General features: G+C 41.8%; 1 protein-coding gene across 2 annotated transcripts in view; it reads right to left on the reverse strand.

The window, feature by feature from the left end:
• The window catches only part of XPNPEP2 (X-prolyl aminopeptidase 2), a 97,455-nt gene that overhangs the window by 25,679 nt on the left and 50,018 nt on the right, over nt 1-21,758 (reverse strand). The window lies entirely within an intron of this gene.

Consider the following 21,758-nt stretch of genomic DNA (forward strand, 5'->3'; position numbering starts at 1 on the left):
ACACTGTAGCTGAAAAGAATATTATCTTATTTCATTAAGTAATGTAATGTAATGTAATTTATTTCTTATATACCGCTACATCCGTTAGGTTCTAAGCGGTTTGAAGAAAATATACATTAAGATTATAAATGAGAAGTAAGAAGGTACTTAAAAAATTCCCTTACTGTCCCGAAGGCTCACAATCTAACTAAAGTACCTGGAAATTAATAAAGAAGAGAAAATAAAGATGGTTGAAAAAAGAAAAATTCTATGTGAACTTATAGGATGGAAATTAAACTGACAGTGAAGAACTGTATGAAAAATACATATGGAATGCAGTTAGAGAGGGTAGGTTACAATCTATTTATGGTATTTGTTTAATTGGAAGGTGTTAAGGTGGGTAATTTGGGGGAAGGTTATCTGAAGGTAGGTGAATCTTCTGGAGGTAAAAGAGGAGGGGTTAAGATATTTGGATGAATTTTTTGAAAAGCAGGGTTTTGATTTCTTTTCTGAATGTTTTGAAGTTGTCTGATATTGTCATAAGATTGGAGATGGAATGGTTGATTTTTGCTGCTTGTGTTGCTAGAAGGTTGTCAAACATTTTCTTGCGCTGTGTGCCTTTGAGTGGGGGGAAGGCGAAAGGGTTCGATGTTCTTCTGTGTCTTGAGGTGGAGATTTGGTTTAAGCGGTTATTTAGATAGGAGGGGGAAGAGCCGTGTAATGCTTTGAATATCAGGCAGTAGAATTTGAATTGGATTCGTGCTTGTATGGGTAGCCAGTGAGAGTCTAAGAAGGCAGTTGTTATGTGATCATATTTTTTGAGTGAGTAGATCAATCTGAGGGCGGTGTTTTGTATGGTCTGGAGTTGTTTTATCATAGTGGCTGGACAAGGAAGATATAGGGAGTTGCAATAATCCAGCAGACCTAAGACTAGGGATTGGACGATTAGTCTAAATTGTGCTTGGTCAAAGAATTTTCTGATTTTACGGAGATTTCTCATGGTTAGAAAAGCTTTTTGGGTTGTTTTGTTGATCTGGGGCTGCATTGTGCAACATCTGTCTATCGTAACTCCTAGGAGTTTTAGTTCGGGTTGTATTGGGTATTTGGTATTTTTGATTTTCAGTTCAGTGATGGTAGGAGTTTGGGCTTTTTCGAGCAAAAGGAATTTTGTTTTTTCAGAATTTAGTTTTAGTTTGTGATCCATCATCCATTTTTCTACTGTGTCTAAGGTTGTTTCTAGCTTTGTTGTGGTGGTGGTCTCTGATGGGTCGAATGGGAGGATTATGGTGATGTCATCAGCATAGCTGAAAGATGTGACATCTAGGGTATCTAAAGTGGCTCCTAGGGAGGAGATAAAGAGGTTGAAGAGCGTAGGTGAGAGAGGTGATCCTTGTGGAACTCCGCAGGGATTTGTCCATGGTTCTGATTTGATATCATTGTATTTTACCCTGTAGGTTCTAGATTTGAGGAACCCCTGAAACCATTTGTAGACCTTGCCTGAGATTCCTATGGCGTCGAGAATTTGTAGTAATAAGGTGTGGTCAACTAGGTCAAATGCTGCGGAGAGGTCTAATTGTATTAATATCATTTTTTTTTCCTTTACTGATGTGTTGTCGGGCTGTATCTAGTAATGTGACAAGTAGTGTTTCTGTACTATGGTTAGTTCGGAATCCTGATTGTGAGGGGTGGAGTAGGTTATGTTTTTCCAGATATTCGGTGAGGTATTGTGCCACTAGGCCTTCTATTATTTTAACGTACAATGGTATTGAAGCGATAGGTCTGTAGTTGGAGGGGCTATCTATTGGGCCTTTGTGATCCTTTATGATTGGAGTGATTAAGATCTCTCCTAGGTCCTGTGGGAATTGGCCTTCTGTCAATGTGGTTTGAATCCATAGCATGAAGTTGGTTTTGAATGTGGTGGAGGCGTTTGATAATATGTAGGTGGGGCAATTATTTAGGTCACTGGAAGCATGGCTGTATTTATTGTAGAGTCGGTTCATATCCGACCAGACTAGAATTGGGAAATCGGACCAGCTTCTGTCTGCTACGATGGCTTCGCTGGTTGATGGGTTTGTTGTTATCTTTTCTAGATGGGTGTGTGTGTTGATGAATGTAGATCTGATATTGGTGATCTTGTTTTTGAAATGGTCTGCTAGGTGGATGGCTGTTGGTGGGTGGATACCTTGGGTGGAGAGGTAAGGTTTGGTATCTGTGAGGTTCTTTAATAGATTAAATAGCTTTTTTGTGTCTGGGATTTTTTTGCCTATCATATTGGAGTAGTAGGTTTTTTGTTTTTCCTTGAGTTTGGTTTTGTATTGATTAATTTGGTATCTCCATGCAGTTTTAGTGTGTTCTAAACACTTGTTTTTTTTCCAGACTCTTTCTAGTTGTCTGCAGAGCTTTTTAGATTGGAGAAGTTCGGCGTCGAACCATTTATCAGAAGGTCTGCATATTTTGAATTTTAGTTTTTCTGGGGTTAGCTCATTTAGAATGGTTTCGCTTATGGATCTCCATTGGGATATAAATTCGTTGAGAGCTATGTTGGTGGTGGCGTGGTCTGCTTTATCCCAGAATATGGAGGGTTCGATTTTTTGGCGTGTTTTGAAGGAGGTTTTTATTGGAGGTTGTTTGTTAATGTTTTGAGGCCAGTTGATGTCAAAGGTGTATTTATAGTGATCTGACCAAAGGGAGGGGTGCCATGCCCCATTAGAGATATTGATTTTGGGTTTGTGAAGATGTTGGGTCATATAAGCAGCAAGATCTAATTGGTGTCCTTTTTCGTGTGTGGATTGGGGATTGAGGATCTGGTAGTTTAGTGCATTGAGGTATGAGAGTAAATTTATTACTTGTTTTGAGGTGTGATCTTCTAGATGGAGGTTTATGTCTCCTAGGAGAAGGTTATGAGGTGATGTTAGGGAGTTCTGGAAAATAAATTCTTCAAGCGCTTGTTTGTTGTCATTCCATTTTCTTGGTGTTGAGTAACAGAGGATGCATGTTAGAGTTTCTATGAGAGAATCATCGGATAGTTGACAGGCTAGGAGATCTAGGTGGGGAGTGGAGTGTTTGTCTAGGGTCTTTATATTGATGTTGTTTTTGAGTATGATGGCTAGGCCTCCACCACGTTTTTTTTTCCTGCAGATTAATTCAATTTTATAACCCATTGGGCAGAGTTCTGTGATGGAGGGATCGGATTCTGAGGTTAACCAGGTTTCGGATAGGAATAAGCAGCTTAGTTGTTTTTTAATTATCCAGTCCTTAATAAGGTCTGCTTTTGTGCTTATTAATCTGATGTTCATATATGCACAGGATAATGTAGTGTTAAGTGTTTTGGGAGTGGGTGAGCAGTTTGGGTGGAGGAGATTTTCTTTGGTTAGTGGGTGATAGTTGTGGTTTACCGATTTTGGTTTTAGGGTTGGTCTATTTCTCCAGTTGGTTGGTATGCTGATATGGTTGAGTGAGGAGCAGTCTATCAAGTTTCTGGGTGAGTATAGTTTTCTGGTAGGTGGATGGAATCTATGGGATTTTGTTAAGGTTGGGATAAAGGATGTATGATATCCTTCTGCTTTTCTGTTGGTTAGGAGTAGGAAGAATATTAAATGTAGGAGTGTGATTGTAGATAAATTGGGAGGCATAGTTATTTTTGTTTAGGGAGTCAGAGAGTCTGGAGTTAGGTACTTGGTGTGCGGCTATCAATATTATATAGGGTATTGCTGGTTCATGGGGAGCTAACAGTGTTAAGTAGGATTAAGGAGATCTATCAGTGGGATATAAGAGTATCGGCAGTAGCAATTTGTCTATGCTTGTCAGGTGGTTTTGGAGATAAACAGTACTATCAATTTAACAGGATCTATGAGGTAATGCAGAAATACAGTACTATCAGCTTGACAGGTTATATAAAGATATATGGTTATTTAGAGGATATCTAGTATTAATAGCTATCAGGCTCTAAGAGTGTATGTAGGTTCTTTTGGAGGTAAATAGTATTATCATTTATCAATCTATATGTAGAATTATTGGTTATTAAACAGTATTATCACTTATCAATCTATATGTAGAAATACAAGTTAATTAAGTAATACTATCACTTATCTAGCTATATGAAGAAATACGTCTAGTAATTGTATGTCTCTAATGGAAATATATGCTTAACAGTTATTTATGCAGGTAGGCAGTTTTATTTTCAAGTCTATGGGCTCCTGGTTGTAGCTACACAGCAGAAACAAAATGTTTTGACATTGTTTCTGATCATTGATTGAACCATATCTACATCATTCCCTTCTTGGATGGGCTGAGAACTTTTCAGCACGCCCTCATAGCAACATTCCACAGCTGAAATTGTGATGTTATAATGCTTCATTCCACCAATGCCTAAGAGACAAACTCATCAGTGATGTCACAATGGCTTGATTGTCATATACTTGGCTCACTTTTAATACATACGAGGGGGTACTGAAAAGTTCTCAGCCCAACCAACCAAAATCCTAAATTCTGAGAATTATGTTGCCACTGTAGCTGAAAAGAGTGTTATCTTATTTCATTAAGTGCTAATTTGCAGAAACAAAATTCTATGTTATGATATTGTTTCTATCTTTCTGTCCTCACCACTCTATTTGTCTCCTTAATATATCACCACCACCCCTTTCTACAACAAGTAGCTAGGGACTTGCCAATAAGTGTGACTACATCTCCCCTGCTTGTCTCCGGAGAAAATGCAATTTCTTACTTGTAACAGGGGTTCTCGGTAGACTGCGGGGGAATATAGTCACACTTACCCTCCCTCCTTCCCCTCTAAGTTATATATACAGTATCACTTCTTCAGCTAGAGACAAAACTGAGTAGCAAGGGGAGGGGCCACTGAAGGCGGGAATCCCTGCACATGCTCAGTAAGCCAAAGGCTTATTTTGGCTATGGGACAACATCAACACACAGGATCAGTCTAAGGACTTCACCTTGCCTGATAAGGCATATCTGATAGGGTCTAGCTTGCCTGTATCTTAATCTTATCCTGCACAAAGCCAGTTAACTGCACTCAAGCTGGACCAAACTAAGCCTAAAACCATATAAACCTACAGCAATTTTAACATCTGTGTGTGTGACTTAAGAAAGTCATCACATGTAAGGAGAATAATACACCTCCAGGCAGGGGCATAATGAGGGTGAGAGGCCCCCAGGTGGTGGCACCCCTCCCCGCCCACTCTGCCCCCCTGCTCCTTCCCCGGCCTCCCTGCCATGAGTGCCCCTTCCCCCATACCTCTTTAACTCTCCTGGTGCGAGCAGCATCATGAACTTGCTGCTCGCATCGGCTCTCCCTCTGCCATCACTTCTAAGGTGCGGGACCCGGATGTAATGTCAGAGGGAGAGCTGATGTTGACACGTGCAGCAGGAAGGAGTTGCTGCTTATGCCAGCGAAAAGCTAGAAGTACGGTGTGTGTGTGTGTGTGTGTGTGTGAAGTGAAGGCGTGCGCATGGCAGGGGGAGGAGCGGGGGGCGGGGTGGAGAGGAGGATGGATGCTGGCGCCCCCACCAAGATGGCCTGGGGCAGATCACTCCCCAGCCCCCCCTCCTTTACCATGCCACTACCTCCAAGGCATTTTGGTAAAGTAGTGAAGAATTGTACATCTTGAAGTGTATATGAGAGGAGATAAGAAGATTTTCTTTGGGATACACCATTATGAACCAGCCTCAGAGAGTAAGTAGCCATCCTTATGCTCACATTTCACTGCATGACACATTTATGCCTGTACTATGTGACTCTAGAGGGAATTATTGGGAGCTGAGTTCCTTGTGAAGGATTTTCAGGTATACCTCTCTATTACTTGTTAGCCATCTCTGTATTATCAGGGTGGCTTATTCTATCGTGTCTAGTGAAAAGATTACAGGTGTCATGCATCTAACACATGTTTAATGCAAGTTTATATCATGCCCATTGATCAGCTCTCTGCTGAACACATGCATATAAGAACATAAGATTAGCCACAGATTCATCTAGCCTAGTATGCTGCTTCCAGCAGTGCCAAATCTAGGCCACAAGCACCTGGCAGAATCGCAAAGTACGAAGATTCTATAAAAGCCAAAAAAACCCATCTTTTAAAGAACAGAAAAAAAAAACAGGTGCAAAGTACTGATAAAGAAAATAAAAAAAAGAATATGAAGAGAAACTTGCCAAAAAGGCAAAAACTCTTAATAATAATGTGTTAAGGTACATCAGAAGCAGAAAACCTGTGAGGGAATCCATGAGACCCTTGAATGATCAAGAAGCAAAAGGACACAGGCAAGATAAGGCCATAGCAGAGAGACTGAATGAATTCTTTGCTTCAGTCTTTATGGAAGAAGATGCAAGAGATCTACCTGAACTGGAAATGGTTTTCAAGGGTGATGATGTAGAGGAACTGAAAGACATCTTGGTGAACCTGGAAGACGGACTAAGCCAAATTGACAAACTAAAGAGTGACAAATCACCTGGACCGGATTGGCAAACATCCCAGGGTACTGAAAGAATTCAGACATGAAATTGATGAATTGTAACATGTTGCTAAAATTGTCTGTAGTACCTGAAAATTGGAGGGTGGCAAATGTTATGCCAATTTTTTAAAAGGTTTCCAGGGAAGATCTGGGAAATTACAGAATGGTAAGCCTGATTTCAGTGCCAGCCAAAATAGTGGAAACAATTATAAAAAATAAAATTGTGGAACATATAGACAAACATGATTTAATGGGACAGAGTCAGTATGGGACTCATAATTAAAACTTAAACACATCTAAAAACTCACCCAAGTCAGCACTTGGATGGCGAAAGACAGTCATCCAAGTGCCGATAATCAAACCTATTTTATGGATGTATCCAGGGACTTTTTAGGCCTCTGAATGCCGCTGTGTGCCCAAAACTGAAAGGGGTGTATTTGGAGGAGTGGTTGGGGCAGAATGTGGGCGGGACGTGGGCTGACCTAGACTTAGTCGTCCAAGCTGTTTTACTAGACTTTCTGGATGGAACTTATACGTTGTGAGTAAAACCAGGTATAAGTACCCCCAAAAGTATCCAAAGTGACCAGATAACCACTGCAGAGACCCCCACATACTCCCCCAGTGTTCACTGACCCCCTCACACCCACGCAAAGATCGGAATAAAAAATGTACATACCTGTCTCCAGAACATCAGAACCTAGTATGGGAAAGCCTAGTAGAGCTGCACACAGGTCTCCCAAATAGCCTGGGGTGTGGGCTATTGAACCATAGAGAGGAGGACCTAGCTCCATAATCCACTCTAACCACTAAATGTGGGTGGAACATGTGCACCCCTCAAACCCCCCAAAACTCTACTCTACTGCCATATAGGTGGCACCTGCAACCATAAGGACTATTGGGGTTGTAGACAGGTAGGTTTTGGGGGGCTCACCATATCTTATAAGGGTGTTCTGGTGAGATATTTATATGGTATCCTTTTTGTGAAGTTCACAGCAGTGCCCTGAAAGGTACCTCACTACTCTGTTGCCATGTCTGAGTGGCCAGTCCATCACAATGCTGGCCCCTTCCACATCCAAAAGGTCTTGTTCTGGGTGTTTGGGACTTGGACAAAATTTTGGTAGAGAATGTGCTATAAAGATAGATGACCTGGTGGTCTGGAAGAATGATAGCCTGGACATCCAGATAGATAATTCTCGAAAAAAAAATTTTAGATGTATTTTTCGACAATGGACATTTTTCCGCTGCCGACTTTGGGCATCTAGCACCATACATCCGAATCAGACTTAGAAATAACTTTTGATTATGCTCCTCTATGTCTTCAGCCACGGGAGGTGTTGCCTCACCAATTTGCTTGATTTCTCTGACTGTGTGAATAAACATGTGGATAAAGGTGAACTGGTTAATGTAGTATATCTAGATTTTCAGATAGCTTTGACAAAATTCCTCATGAGAAGCTCCTGAGGAAATTAAAGAGTCATGGAATAGGAGGCGATGTTCAGTTGTGGATTAGGAATTGGTTATCAGACAGAAAATAGAGGGTAGTGTTAAAAGGCCATTTTTTTCAATGGAGGAAGGTAAATAGTAGAGTGCCACAGGGATTGGTACTGGTTCCAGAGCTATTTAGCTTATTTATAACTGATCTGGAAAGTGGAAAGATGAGTGAAGTGATTAAATTTGCAGATGACACTAAACTGTTCTAAGTTATTAAAACGCATGCAGACTGTGAAAAATTGCAGGCAGATCTTGGGAAATTAGAAGACTGGGCATCCAAATGGCAGATGAAATTTAATGTGGACAAATGCAAAGTGATGCACATTGGGAAGAATACCCGGCCAAAACCCAAAGAATAGCAACATTCCCTGCTACTGATCCAGTGCAAGCAGTGGCTTCCTCCATGTCTTTCTCAATAAAAGACTGTGGACTTTTCCTCCAGGAAATTGTCCAAACTTTTCTTAAGACCAGCTATGCTAGCTGCTCTTACCACAACCTCTGGCAATGCATTCCAGAGCTTAACTATTCTTTGAGTGAATAAATATTTCCTCCTATTGGTTTTAAAAGTATTTCCCTGTAACTTCATCGAGCGTTCTCTAGTCTTTGTAATTTTTGATGTTGATCCACTTGGACCCGTTCTACTCCACTCAGAATTTTGTAGAATTCAAAATTTTAAGTATCTCCCCTCAACTGTCTCTTTTCCAAGCTGAAGAGCACTAACCTTTTTAATCTTATACAAGAGGAGTTCCATCCCCTTTATCATCTTGGTCACTCTTTGAATCTTTTCTAGTGCCACTATATCTTTCTTTTAGAAAAATGTACAGGGCACAATTTGGACGTTTGAGATTAGACCTATTTTAAAAATGAATAAGTGCCAAAAAGGTGCCCAAAATGACCAGCTAACCATTGGAGGGATGTATATATACACCCCCTCTCTCAGTCAGGGGTCACTAACCCCCTCCCACCCACAAAATATATAAACGAAACAATTCATGCCTGCTGCAGATGTTATGGGCAATCCTAGTGCAGTAGGTCTCTAGAGTAGCCTGGTGGGCAGTGCAGAGGACTCCAGAGAAGGGGGGGACCTAGGCCCATATCCTACTCTACCTACTACACTTGTGGTAGAGAGTGTGAGCTCACCTAAACCTACTGTACTATCATATAGGTGACACCTGCAGACATAAGGGTTATTGGGGCGGTAGACAGGTGAGTACAGTAGGTTTGGGGGGTGTTTTGGAGGGCTCACCAAATACCATAAGGGGGTTATCAGTACAAGTTTCAAAAAATGTGACCCAAGGAGTGAAAAAGTATCAAAAGTGGGGTTAAAAATAACAGAGAGATCAGATTTCAACACACATTACAGATCCTCACAACAGCAAAATCTAAACCTCAGCTACTACATCAAGGCAAAAAATTTTTCATTGTTCCAGATCTGGCTAAAACCACAGCCTTGAAGAGAAAGGCTCTTCTCTCTCACCGGCAAGAGCTCAAAGACATTGGAGCCAAATACGGTCTTATGTATCCTGCCAGGATGAAAGTTACTTACAATAACCATACCATTTCTTACACTGATCCTGATGAGCTGACTGCATTCCTGGACTCTCTGAAAATGCGCTAACATGTTGAGCTACTGATGTCTATGCTTGCATCTGTTTCCTGCTGTTAATGTTCTCTGCTGTTAAGATTTTCTGCTGTTATAGCTTGTTAATACAAGACTGTACAATTTATTGCTTAGTGTGAAAAAGCACACCACTTTCATGTTTCTCAAATTGAGTGAGTGTGAAATAATGTTAGCTGTTCCATATGAGTTATCTCTCCGTGCTCATAAGAGCACTCTTAAACTGTTTTCTTCCATACATGATATTTTGGTCTTTCTTTTTTCTGACCTTGTATTATGCTGCCACTGCTAGTCTATTTGCTCTTTATCTTATGCTTTCTTTATTTCTACCTTCTGGCAGAAGTGTCTGTCTGATATTTTGGTTAAGAAGAACACCAGATTCATCTGGTGTGATATAACATTAGCTGAGCTGATGTCACCGGCTGGTAATATTTATTGAGTGATGGGGGCAGGGTGGACAGAGGGTAAAGGGAATATATGAGGTGTTATCAAGGGTCTGTAGAATAAAGATTGACAATTTTATAAGAGGAAGTAAGAAAGGGTTAACAGACAGAGCTTGTAAGAAAGAAAAATGATTAGGGAGGTTTCTAAGGTGATGGGGTGGAGCAGTCACGTGATTGGTTGGATGTTGTGGCAGTTTGGAGTGAATTCTGTGAGGAAAGGGGAACAGTAGAGTAGTCTCTTCAGGAAAAGATTATTCTCTTCAGAGTATATTAATTCTTACTAAGAATATTATTCTTCGTTGTGATTTTAATGTTAAGAAGTTTGTTTTATTTTGAGTAAGGGAATTTTTTGCCTTGTTAACTTTCTCTGTGTCTGTGTTTTAGTCAGAGCAGGCTATTTTGTCTGCCAGGTGCTGGATTTGATGCCTGATTAAGCAGAGACTGCAATGGAGAGGGGTAGTTTGGGCTCTTCTGTGGAGGTTTCACAGCCTGGCAATACAACAGTCCCCTGTGTGGAGCAGCAGTTAGCGTTGGGCTGCCATTTGGTGAGTTGTCTGCACGACCGTGGGCAGAGTGGGTTGGCTGTGAGGGAGATGGGATGTATAAGGTGTTTGCTCGCTAATGTACAGTGTGTCAGAGAGGGACTTACCTGTTGGGGTTATTTTGTGTGACACAGAGAGGTCTTTCTGTTGAGGTGTAATTTTGCCAGGTTGTTTCTTAGTAGGCTAGTTTAGGGGAGCTGGCAGGTGGTTGGTCTTTAGTTCACGAGGATAGTGACTGGCTGCTCTGTGTGCCACACGGTTGGGCACTTATGGAAAGGTTTGATGATTTGACGTGAAATTCTGGTGTTAGAGGTAAGGAGGGAGTTGGGAGGTGCTGATGCTGCGTTCAGGTGTTTGTTTTTTACAGCTAGGCAGAGTTGTGGATTTGCGGCCTTCGCAGATTTGGTGTTCCCGTGTCTGGGAGCTGAGGAGCACTGGCAGCTGCCATTGCAATAGTTATGTGCTCAGCGGCTGCATGACTGTACGGCATCACTATTTTCACAGCATTGTGATTTAAAATGTTGTTTGGAGTGTCAATAGGGGCCATTTTCCTAATTTTTCTTTTGTGCTGTGGCCTTTCTGGTTCTCTTGTATCTTCCTGTGACTGGCATTCTTTCTGTGTCGATTCAGCTTGGTGTCAGCTGTCCTGACTTGTTAGCTTAGCTGGAGATGACCTATTCTTGGTGTTTCAGGTACATTCATATTATGTACTTGTGGGTTGTTGTTTTTTTCTAGGTTTGTGGTGTGTGTGTGTTAGGGGAAATAGATTTCTTGGTGTCTGTCTCTGTGGAAAGGGGGGCATTGTAATAAAAATGAGGGTTTGGTTTATTTGTGCTGGAGAAATTAAAGGGAAAAGTTTTTATGGTGTTAGTGGGGAATCATCTAGGTAAGTAGTGAGCAAATTTGAACACAGTTATTGTGTATGTCATGTATAGGAACTACTGAGTGGAGTGCAGAGAAAAGGGTGGATGTGAATTGCTTATTCACTCTTTCCAAAAATATTAGGACTAGGGGGTGTGCAATGAAGCTATTAAGTACTAGATTTACAACAAACCAGAGAAATATGTCTTCACACAACATGTGATTAATCTATGGAATTCATTGGAGAATGAGGTGAAATCAGTTAGCTTAGCGGGGTTTAAAAAAGGTTTGGATACTTTCCTAACAGAGAAGTACATAGGGCCTTATTGAGATGGCTTGGGGAAATCCTCTACGATAGGCAGCTTAATTTCTGTTTTATTACTAGGGCATGGAATTTGGATTATAGGATCTCACTAGGTTCTTGGGTCCTGGGTTAGCTACTGTTGGAAACAGGATACTGTTCTTGCTGGACTTTTGGTCTGTCCCAGTATCACAATTTTTATATTCTTATGAGGTGCAAGGCATCAGAGGCACTATTGGATAGAGTTAAGGAGGGGTTAGTCGAGTAGTCTGGAAAGTGAAGATGGAGATGGAAGGATAAATAGCTGCCACGGTAATGATGGGGTACAAGACAGTTTTAGATTTATTAGGGATAGGAAGACATGCAAAGTGATATTGTGGAACCCAAAGTAACAGCTGATAAAAAGATAGCTGACTTCTTCACTAATATTTTCTGTTCTGGGTTCACAGCTGAAGTGTTTGGGGATTAGGGTGTACAAACACCTCATGTGACTGGGGCAGGAGGTGTAATAAACCCTGATTGATTTTCAGTGGCTTGGGTTGTGAGGGTTCGTTAGAACTACGGGTGGATACTGCGAGGTACATCCAAGGGTAATGCAGGAATTTGGGGGTAGTTCTGGTGACTCTGCTGACTGACCTTCTCACTGCTTCTTTAGAGTCGGGAGTGGGTAATGCAGGAATAGAGCAGGGAGGATGTGGTTTCTCTCCACAACAAATGGAAAAAAGGCAGCACTAGGGATATACAGGCAGGTAAGTTTGACTTTTTGGTAAGTAACTCAATAGAAACACTTTTACAACAGAGCTTGGGGATTCACTAGAGATGGGTTTGGATAAGGAGAGTGTGGTGAATATGGTGTATTTTGATTTTAGTAATTTTACCATTTTCATAGGCATATCGTACTCAGTGTTCTCGGTATGGGGGGCTCCACTGATGGTCTGGGGCAGGAACTAGTTGGTCAGTAAGGTGTCAGTGGGTTATGGTCCCAGGAGATGGCTATGCCAAGGGGGGATCTTATCAGTAGTGTGTTTGAAGCTTTGTTATTGGGCTTGTTCTTTTCACAATTTTGTAAGTGGGATTGTTGTAGGGTTGTAAGTAAGATTTGCCTTTTTGTGGAGGAGGCCAAAACAGTAATGGACCAGACAGTCCTGATGGTGTGCCTAACAAGGATGGGCTTAAGTTTGTAGAATGGCTTCCTATTGTGCAGCTCAGATTTCATGCTCGCATGGTGTGATTATGGGATGAAGAAAGACCTTGGTGTACGAATGAGAAGTGGGGTTTAGTGTGATTATATGTGATGAGCTTCAGGAGGCAACCAGGTTATAATAGTGCTAGCAAAAGCTAGACAGATGTTTGGGTGCATGGGGATCTGTATGGCCAGCAGGACAATGGAAGTTTGCTGCCCCTGTAAAAATTTTGGTAAGACCTCCTTGTGAATTTTGTGTACATTTAAGTTCAGTTCAAAGGAAAGCTACTAAAAGGGTTGATGGTCTATGTCCTATAGGCATATGGGAACTGAGTTCATGATCTCCATCTGTATACTTTGAGGAAGGGCATGAGAAGGGAGATAATAGTGATGTTTAAATACCTATGTGGCCTAACTATACATGAGATGACTCCCCTTTTATTAGACAGCAAATCCAGAGTAAGAGGGCAAGGGATGCAGTGCAGCAGTGCTGGGCTCTGCAGTACTGTATGGCACTATGTTGTTACAGAAGGTGAGGTAGATGCATGAAATAGTTTCTGAATTGGGGAAGGCATTGGATAGGCACATGGACTCTCTGGGAGAGAGGAGAAGTTAATTGTTGCTGTGGAGGGATATACTGGCTGGACATTTTGGTCTTTATCTGCCCTTATGTTTTTTCTAGGTGGCTTTGCTTATGTCCTCAGACTGGGTTACGAGGAACTGCAAGGCGCTGGCTAGGTACTGGGAGCCAAACTGCTTTTTTGTCTCATTTTCTGCAATTTTTGGGTGCCAGAGGTGCGTTGCTCTTTTCTCATATGAAGCAGCCGAATGTTCTATTAGTTCTGTATGGTTTGTTTGTAGGATGATTTTGGAAGATGGTTCACTGGACATTTGCTGGTGTGGGAATTTTATGGAAGTTATGAAATTGGTACTGAAATTGGTTGTGGGTGTGTGTGATCCAGTGTCCATGTGCAGGGTTTACTTGTTTGTTTGTTTTTTGTATGAGGGTTTGGTGACATTTGTTTGCAGTATTGCCTGATGTGTGCACTTCATGATTTGTAGTGGTGCTCTGGCGATTAGCCTTTTTGTGGCACTTATCAGCTTATCGAGTGGGTGAGCTGGCACCTTCTCAACCTGCTATTGTGTTCAAGGGGTAGCTGTTTGAAGATGTTGGGTTGACTGCAGGTTAAATGCAATTGCCTATTCCCTGGTCACCTGCTTGGAAGGATCAGGAATTTGGATTCTTTTGTACGTGTGTGTGGAGTAACGGGAATGTGCAGTATCTTGTGTACCATTCTAGTGGGCTGGGGAGGATTGTCTTAGCTGTTTCTGAGTCCAGTGGGGCATGGACTATAGATTTTATGGTTAGGTGAATGGAGCATTTGTTGGGAATGACTCTTGCTAATCCTTTTACAGCAAATCCAATTTCTTAATCTCCTATTCTGTTTCACTTCCGATTCTTTAGATGGGTTGTGACATTTGTTCAGCAAAAGGAGAGGATTTCATACTGCCCCTGAGGCGGGATCTGTGTCTGTGTTTTCCCTAATGCCCTCACCCCTTTTGTTTTGTTTGGTCCTCTATTGAGTGTGTAAGGAGGACTGGGACATGGTTGCTATTGAGTGGTTGCATAAATGGGTTTAATACTAAGCTTTTGGAGTTACAGATAGCTTTTGGGGGTTTAGAGTGGCTTCTCATGAGTTGTTGCAGCTATTTTCCCTAGACATTATTGTCCTGATGCTGTCTACTTTTCAGGCATAGGTTTGGCCAATTTTATTGGGGTACTCTATAGAATTTGTTGGAGACTTGTTTTAAAGATGTTGGCCGCAGCTTATGAGGTGGGGGGAGCGGTGACAAGCTCGAGGCTGTCACCGCTTGTGGCGGAAAATGGGGTTTGGCCCAGTTGGATCTGGGAGATGAGCAGTTAATAAATAAATAAATGTAACACTCGTATGCGATACCGCTGCGAGGGGAAGCATGGCCTTGCGTCACCGTGGATCATGTTTGGGGGGAGGGGAAGCATGACCTGGCGTCACCGTGGGTCATGTTTGGGGGGAGGGGAAGCATGACCTGGCGTCACCGTGGGTCATGTTTGGGGGGGAGGGGAGGGGAAGCATGGCCTTGCGTCACCGTGGGCCATGTTTGGGGGAATGTTATAAATTAAAGACTTAACTGGAGCTAGTTTCGACACCGAATAGCTCCCTGGGGATGTGTGAAATATGCATTGGGGGTTTGTTGGTTTTTGGACACAGATTGTATTGTAAGTGAAGATAATATTCAGATAGATAATAAAGCTGCGGCCAAATATTTATTCCAATAAAACTGAGTTGTGTGATTATTGATTGATGGTGATTAGCTTTCAGTTGCAGGTGACGGGAATGCGAATGCTAATGTTAAGAAGAACACCAGATTCATCTGGTGTGATATAACATTAGCTGAGCTGATGTCACCGGCTGGTAATATTTATTGAGTGATGGGGGCAGGGTGGACAGAGGGTAAAGGGAATATATGAGGTGTTATCAAGGGTCTGTAGAATAAAGATTGACAATTTTATAAGAGGAAGTAAGAAAGGGTTAACAGACAGAGCTTGTAAGAAAGAAAAATGATTAGGGAGGTTTCTAAGGTGATGGGGTGGAGCAGTCACGTGATTGGTTGGATGTTGTGGCAGTTTGGAGTGAATTCTGTGAGGAAAGGGGAACAGTAGAGTAGTCTCTTCAGGAAAAGATTATCCCTCCCTCCCTCCCATTTGTGCTGGTGTTATGTTTTGTGTTAGTGTTGTGGGGTGGGGTGGGGGGTGTACATGTTATATGTCGACTTGGGTGGATTTGGTGAAGCTTATGGGGTTGGGGGAGGTGGTCGCAGCTTTGGGTGGGGCGGAAAATGGGGTTTGGCCCAGTTGGATCTGGGAGATGAGCAGTTAATAAATAAATAAATGTAACACTCGTATGCGATACCGCTGCGAGGGGAAGCATGGCCTTGCGTCACCGTGGATCATGTTTGGGGGGAGGGGAAGCATGACCTGGCGTCACCGTGGGTCATGTTTGGGGGGGAGGGGAAGCATGACCTGGCGTCACCGTGGGTCATGTTTGGGGGGAGGGGAGGGGAAGCATGGCCTTGCGTCACCGTGGGCCATGTTTGGGGGAATGTTATAAATTAAAGACTTAACTGGAGCTAGTTTCGACACCGAATAGCTCCCTGGGGATGTGTGAAATATGCATTGGGGGTTTGTTGGTTTTTGGACACAGATTGTATTGTAAGTGAAGATAATATTCAGATAGATAATAAAGCTGCGGCCAAATATTTATTCCAATAAAACTGAGTTGTGTGATTATTGATTGATGGTGATTAGCTTTCAGTTGCAGGTGACGGGAATGCGAATGCTAATGTTATGTCATTTACTTTTTTCTTATAAAGGTGATATCTGCTATGCTCTAACACCACATATAATAGATTATGGCTGACTTACATATCCTTTCTTTTAATGTGAATGGTTTGAACCATCCTATTAAAAGAAAAAAGATAGCCAACTATGTGTCTAATAAACATCCTGATGTGATATACTTACAAGAGACCCACCTCCCGCCCACTGCCTCCTTGAAATTTAAATTGAAGGGATATTCCACTCATTTATATTCTCCTGCAACTCAGAGAAAAAAAAAATGGGATATCAATACTTCTCAGTGACAAGCTATCCCCTGTTGTTCACTCTATTAAAACGGATTCTGACGGTAGATGGTGTCTAGTACATGCTGCGTTGCACTCTGTAGATTTTGTGTTCCTTAATATTTACGCTCCTGTCTTGGACCACCCAGATTTTTTTAAAGACCTTCAGCTGGCGTTAGTTGAACACGATTCTTGTTCTCTGATACTGGGCGGGGATTTCAATCAAATTCAAGATACTTACATAGACAGATCATCCTCTTGCAGACCCTCCAAATCCAAATCTTTTGCAGCTCTACATGCTTTAAAAGAAGCCTTCTCCCTTGTAGATCCATGGCGCTTATTAAATCCAAAAGGTAGGGAATATTCCCACTTTTCACCGCCACATAACACCTACTCGAGGATTGATTTCTTTCTTCTTTCCTCTCCTCTCATTCAAGATGTGACAAACGCTATCATACACCCAATATCTCTTACAGACCATGCAGTTATTTCTTTGCATTTATCTATTTCTGCTCCGCACAAAAAATCTCCTTCTTGGCGACTTAACAATACCTTACTCTTAGATGAGATAATAGTGGACAAAATCAAATCCTTTACTACAGAATTCTTCGAATTTAATACAAAAGATCCAGAAATTTGTCCTTCTATCATCTGGGAAGCCTACAAAGCTTCTCTCAGAGGTGAATTGATTAAGCTTGCTTCCTGGAAAAAGAAACAATCCATGCAAAAAGAAAAAGAATTGGAAATTTCTATTAAAAACCTAGAATTACAACATATGTCTACTCATTTACATGATCCATCCTTATTCCAACGTATTCAAAACCTTAAATATGAATATAATACTTTGGTCTCTTGCACGGCCCGAAGAGATATCTTTATCTCAACTTCTGGTCACTATATGGGAGATAATCTCATGGGTCGCCCTTTAGCTAGATATCTCAAAACCAAATCAAAACGTTTACACATTTCAGCTATTCAAGACCCATCAGGACAATTAGTAAGAACCAGACCGTTGATTTCCTCCCAATTTGAAAAATTTTATACTGCCCTATATCATTCTGAGTCTTCGGCCCCTGATTCGGACATAGATTCTTTTCTTGCTTCTTTAAATCATCCGACTATATCGGAATCTATTAAAACAAAACTAGATGCTCCTATAACTACAAATGAGATTGAGACTGCTATATCTTCCTTACCCGCTGGGAAAGCCCCTGGACCAGATGGTTTTACTGGTGAGTTTTTTAAAAGTTTCCGAGCTCTCTTGGCACCTCAACTTCTAACATATTATGATTTCCTCCACTCCACTCCGGACAAACAATTTAACTTCACTGAGGCCACCATTGTAGTTATTCCCAAGCCAGATAGGGATGCTACTATGGTTAAAAATTTTCGTCCTATCTCTCTCCTCAATTTGGATTACAAAATCATGGCGAAAATTCTATCACTAAGACTTAACACAGTGATCCCAACCCTCGTACATAAAGATCAAACAGGATTCATCAAACAAAGATATATAGGAGATAATATACGTTTATTTCATCATATAAATGCTCACGCTAAAACAATGTCGGAGCCTGTGATTGGCCTGGCCATCGATGCTGAAAAGGCCTTTGACCGAGTGGAGTGGCCTTTCTTATTCCGAGTACTGAAATGGTACAACTTTGGTTCCTTTTTCACAAATTGGATAGAAACATTATATCGTCAACCCACGGCCCGTATCCTGATTAATAACTCTCTCTCTAATAGATTTTCCCTTTACAGAGGTACCCGTCAAGGCTGTCCCCTTTCACCATTATTATTTGATCTAGCATTGGAACCTTTATTATCTGCTATCCGACAGTGTTCCCTAATAAAAGGTATTCCCTCATCCAATCGAGACATTAAATTGGCAGCTTATGCCGATGACGTTCTCCTCTTTCTCAGAGATCCCCTTTTCTCTCTACCCCATCTCATTCACATAGTTTCCCAATATTCTCGTCTCTCGGGATACTCTGTCAACTGGGAGAAGTCGGAGATCTTTCCTCTCAATGACCATATTTCCTTCTCAGATCTAGCTCACTTCTCTTTTCCATGGTCTCAAGGAGCTGTGAAATATTTGGGAATCCTAATTCATAAAGATCCAGATCATGCTCAGGATCTTAACATAGCCAAAATCAAAAATTTAATTTTAAATACTACAACGCGTTGGTCTCCGCTTTATCTGTCCTGGTGGGGTAGAATAGCCTCCATTAAAATGACTCTGGCTCCACAAATTAATTACATTCTTTCTATGCTTCCCCTTTTATGCCGGAAAAAATTCTTTCATTGGCTTAATATGAAAATTTCTGAATTTATTTGGAACAAGAAAATACCTCGTATTGCTCTCGCCAAGCTGAAGGCCTCTAAGATTAATGGCGGCCTAAATCTACCAGATTTTTACTACTATTACATTGCATCATTAGCCAAATATGGAGCTCAATGGATAGTTGACTCGAACCCTCAAGATCAACCAGCATGGTTCGAAATGGAACGCTTTTTATGTACACCACTACACGTCTCGTGCTTTCTTACAGTGTCAATACCTAGACACTTGAGAAGGTATTCTTTATTATGTGCAACGCAGCATGCTTTACGCCTATTAGATGCAGCGGCTGAAATTCACGCTGATGAAGGCCCACTCATGTCCCTTTGGAATAACTCTAAAATTCAGATCAATGGAAGATCCCTCTCTTGGAAAAGGTGGCAGCGGGCGGGTGTGTGGTTTGTTCATCAATTGATCTCCTCTAATTCTTTTGTCCCCTTTGATATTTTCCGTTCCACATACTCACTCCCATCCTCTGTACGATCACAATGGCTTATGCTTACTGGAATATTAGATAATATACATACACGCCCTGATTTTATGACCTCTATTCATACTGTTCGTCATTGGTCTACTCTGGCTTTACTGAAGGGTAAGGCAATATCTCTTTTTTATGGTATACTAAGAGATCACTTCTTCACTTTTTCAACTCAATCTATGAACCATTGGGACTCTATTTTGAAAACCACGCTTTCTGAAATAGATTGGGAACTCTTCTGGTCTTCCACAAATCGTCCTCTTTTATCATCCAGAGTTTCACAATCAATGTACTTTGTTATGTGGAATGCAATATGGACTCCATATCGTAAGTGGAAAGCGAATCTACAACAAGATTCTACCTGTTGGAACTGTCTGAAAGCACCCGGAACTCTCGATCACATGCTTTTCCACTGCAATATGGTTCATTCCTTTTGGCTTCGTATTTGGGATACCATAAAATCTATCACTAAATGTTCAGAAGTGATCTCCATGGATATTATAATTCTTCGTTCTCAACACCCATGTTTTGCACAATCAAATTGCCCGCCTAAACTCATTGACACCATGTTCGTGACAGCTCTAATGCATATTCTGAAAAACTGGAAATCATCCTCATTGCTAGACTACACTTTTTGGTGGAACTCCTTAAGTATGTACCATAAATTTGAATCTTATGCATATGAAAAGAAATTGTTTTCTCGATCTTCCACAAATTTGACACGAAACAAATCACCTTGGACATTCCTAGATTCATATGTTCGTTCTGCTCTATAGACACTTCTGCCTCTCTCTTTCTCTCTCTATATCTCTCTCTATTTCTCATTCTCTTTCTCTTCCTTTATATTTCTCTCTCTTTCTCTTATCCCTCCTGCTTCTCTGTCTTCTTCTATTCCTTTTCTAAGCAGTTCCAGATACTCTGGATCCTTCTCATTAATCTAGTTTTATTCAAATGATTGTAGATACGAATATTTGATACATGATTTTTATTATGATCTATATGTTTGAACTGCTTTCTGTTTATAATTCCTATAATATTCAATAAAACCATTGAACTAAAAAAAAAAAAAAAAAAAATAAAAACAGAGAGAAAGGCTATAAAAGGTTAGAGGGGCAACTTTTATCTTTGAAAGTTTTGTGTACTTTAGAGCAGTGTTTTTCAACCGCTGTTCCGCGGCACACTAGTGTGCCGCGAGATGTTGCCTGGTGTGCCGTACGGTCAGGGCCGCCATCAGGGCAGTACCACCAGTCTAGGGAGAGGGGCGGTCCGCCCCACGTGGACAGGAGAGAGCTGGACGGGGGACCCGTGGAGTTTAATACATCTCGAGCCGCGAGGCTCGTCTTCTGTTCCTGCCTGCCCTGCAGCTAACATATAGCCGATCGCAAGCGTTCCCCGATGTCAGCGCTGACGTCGGAGGGAGGGCTTAAGCAAAGCCTGCCCTCCGACGTCAGCGCTGACGTCGGAGAATACTTCCGTTCGGCTATTTGTGTGCGGCAGGTCAGGCAGGAAGCAGAAGACAAGCCTCGCGGCTTGAGCTTCGTTTTGCTGAGAAAGTTGCAAAGATGGGCTGGTAGGCAAACACGGAACACAAAAGGGGGGAGGGAGTGCGTTTTGGACACAAGGCATGAACTTGGGAGAGAGGAAGGGAGGGAAAGAGATGCTGAGGTGGGGGAGGGAATGCGTTTTTGGACACAGAAGAAATGGACTTGGGAGAGAGGAAGGGAGGGAGAGAGGAAGGGAGGGAAAGAGATGCTGAGGTGGGGGAGGGAATGCGTTTTTGGACACAGAAGAAATGGACTTGGGAGAGAGGAAGGGAGGGAAAGATGCTGAGGTGGGGGAGGGAATGAGTGTTTGGACACAGAAGGCATGGACTTTGGAGAGAGGAAGGGAGGGAAAGAAATGGTTGTGTACACGGGGAATAGAAGAAAGGAGAATTTTTGGTCATAGGGAGGGAGTGAGGTACAGATAGTGGCATACCAGGGTGGGGGGGGGCGGTCTGCCCCACCCCGGGTTTACGTCCCAAGGGGGTGCACAGCTGGCCACCCTCCAGTGTTGTCCCTAGGCCGGCAAATAAACACATTTAACCATTTGAGTGCCACCGCCGCCAACGGTGTTGTTGGCGGTGGCAGCATTATAAAATACTTTCTTTGTGTTTATTTGATTCCTATTCAAGAGAATTACTTTATATATAGTCAATATAGGCACAGAGTTAAATTTTTTAACATTTTCTAATGGTGGTGTGCCTCGTGATTTTTTTCATGAAACAAGTGTGCCTTTGCCCAAAAAAGGTTGAAAAACACTGCTTTAGAGTCAGTAGAATGGGACTATGCAATTTTTTTCCCCACAACTTTAAAGTCTGCAGGTACCTAAAGTGGGGTATGTGATTTCTGGGACTAATT

Source organism: Geotrypetes seraphini, chromosome 5 (assembly GCF_902459505.1).
Source record: "Geotrypetes seraphini chromosome 5, aGeoSer1.1, whole genome shotgun sequence".
Classification (NCBI taxonomy): Eukaryota; Metazoa; Chordata; class Amphibia; order Gymnophiona; family Dermophiidae; genus Geotrypetes; species Geotrypetes seraphini.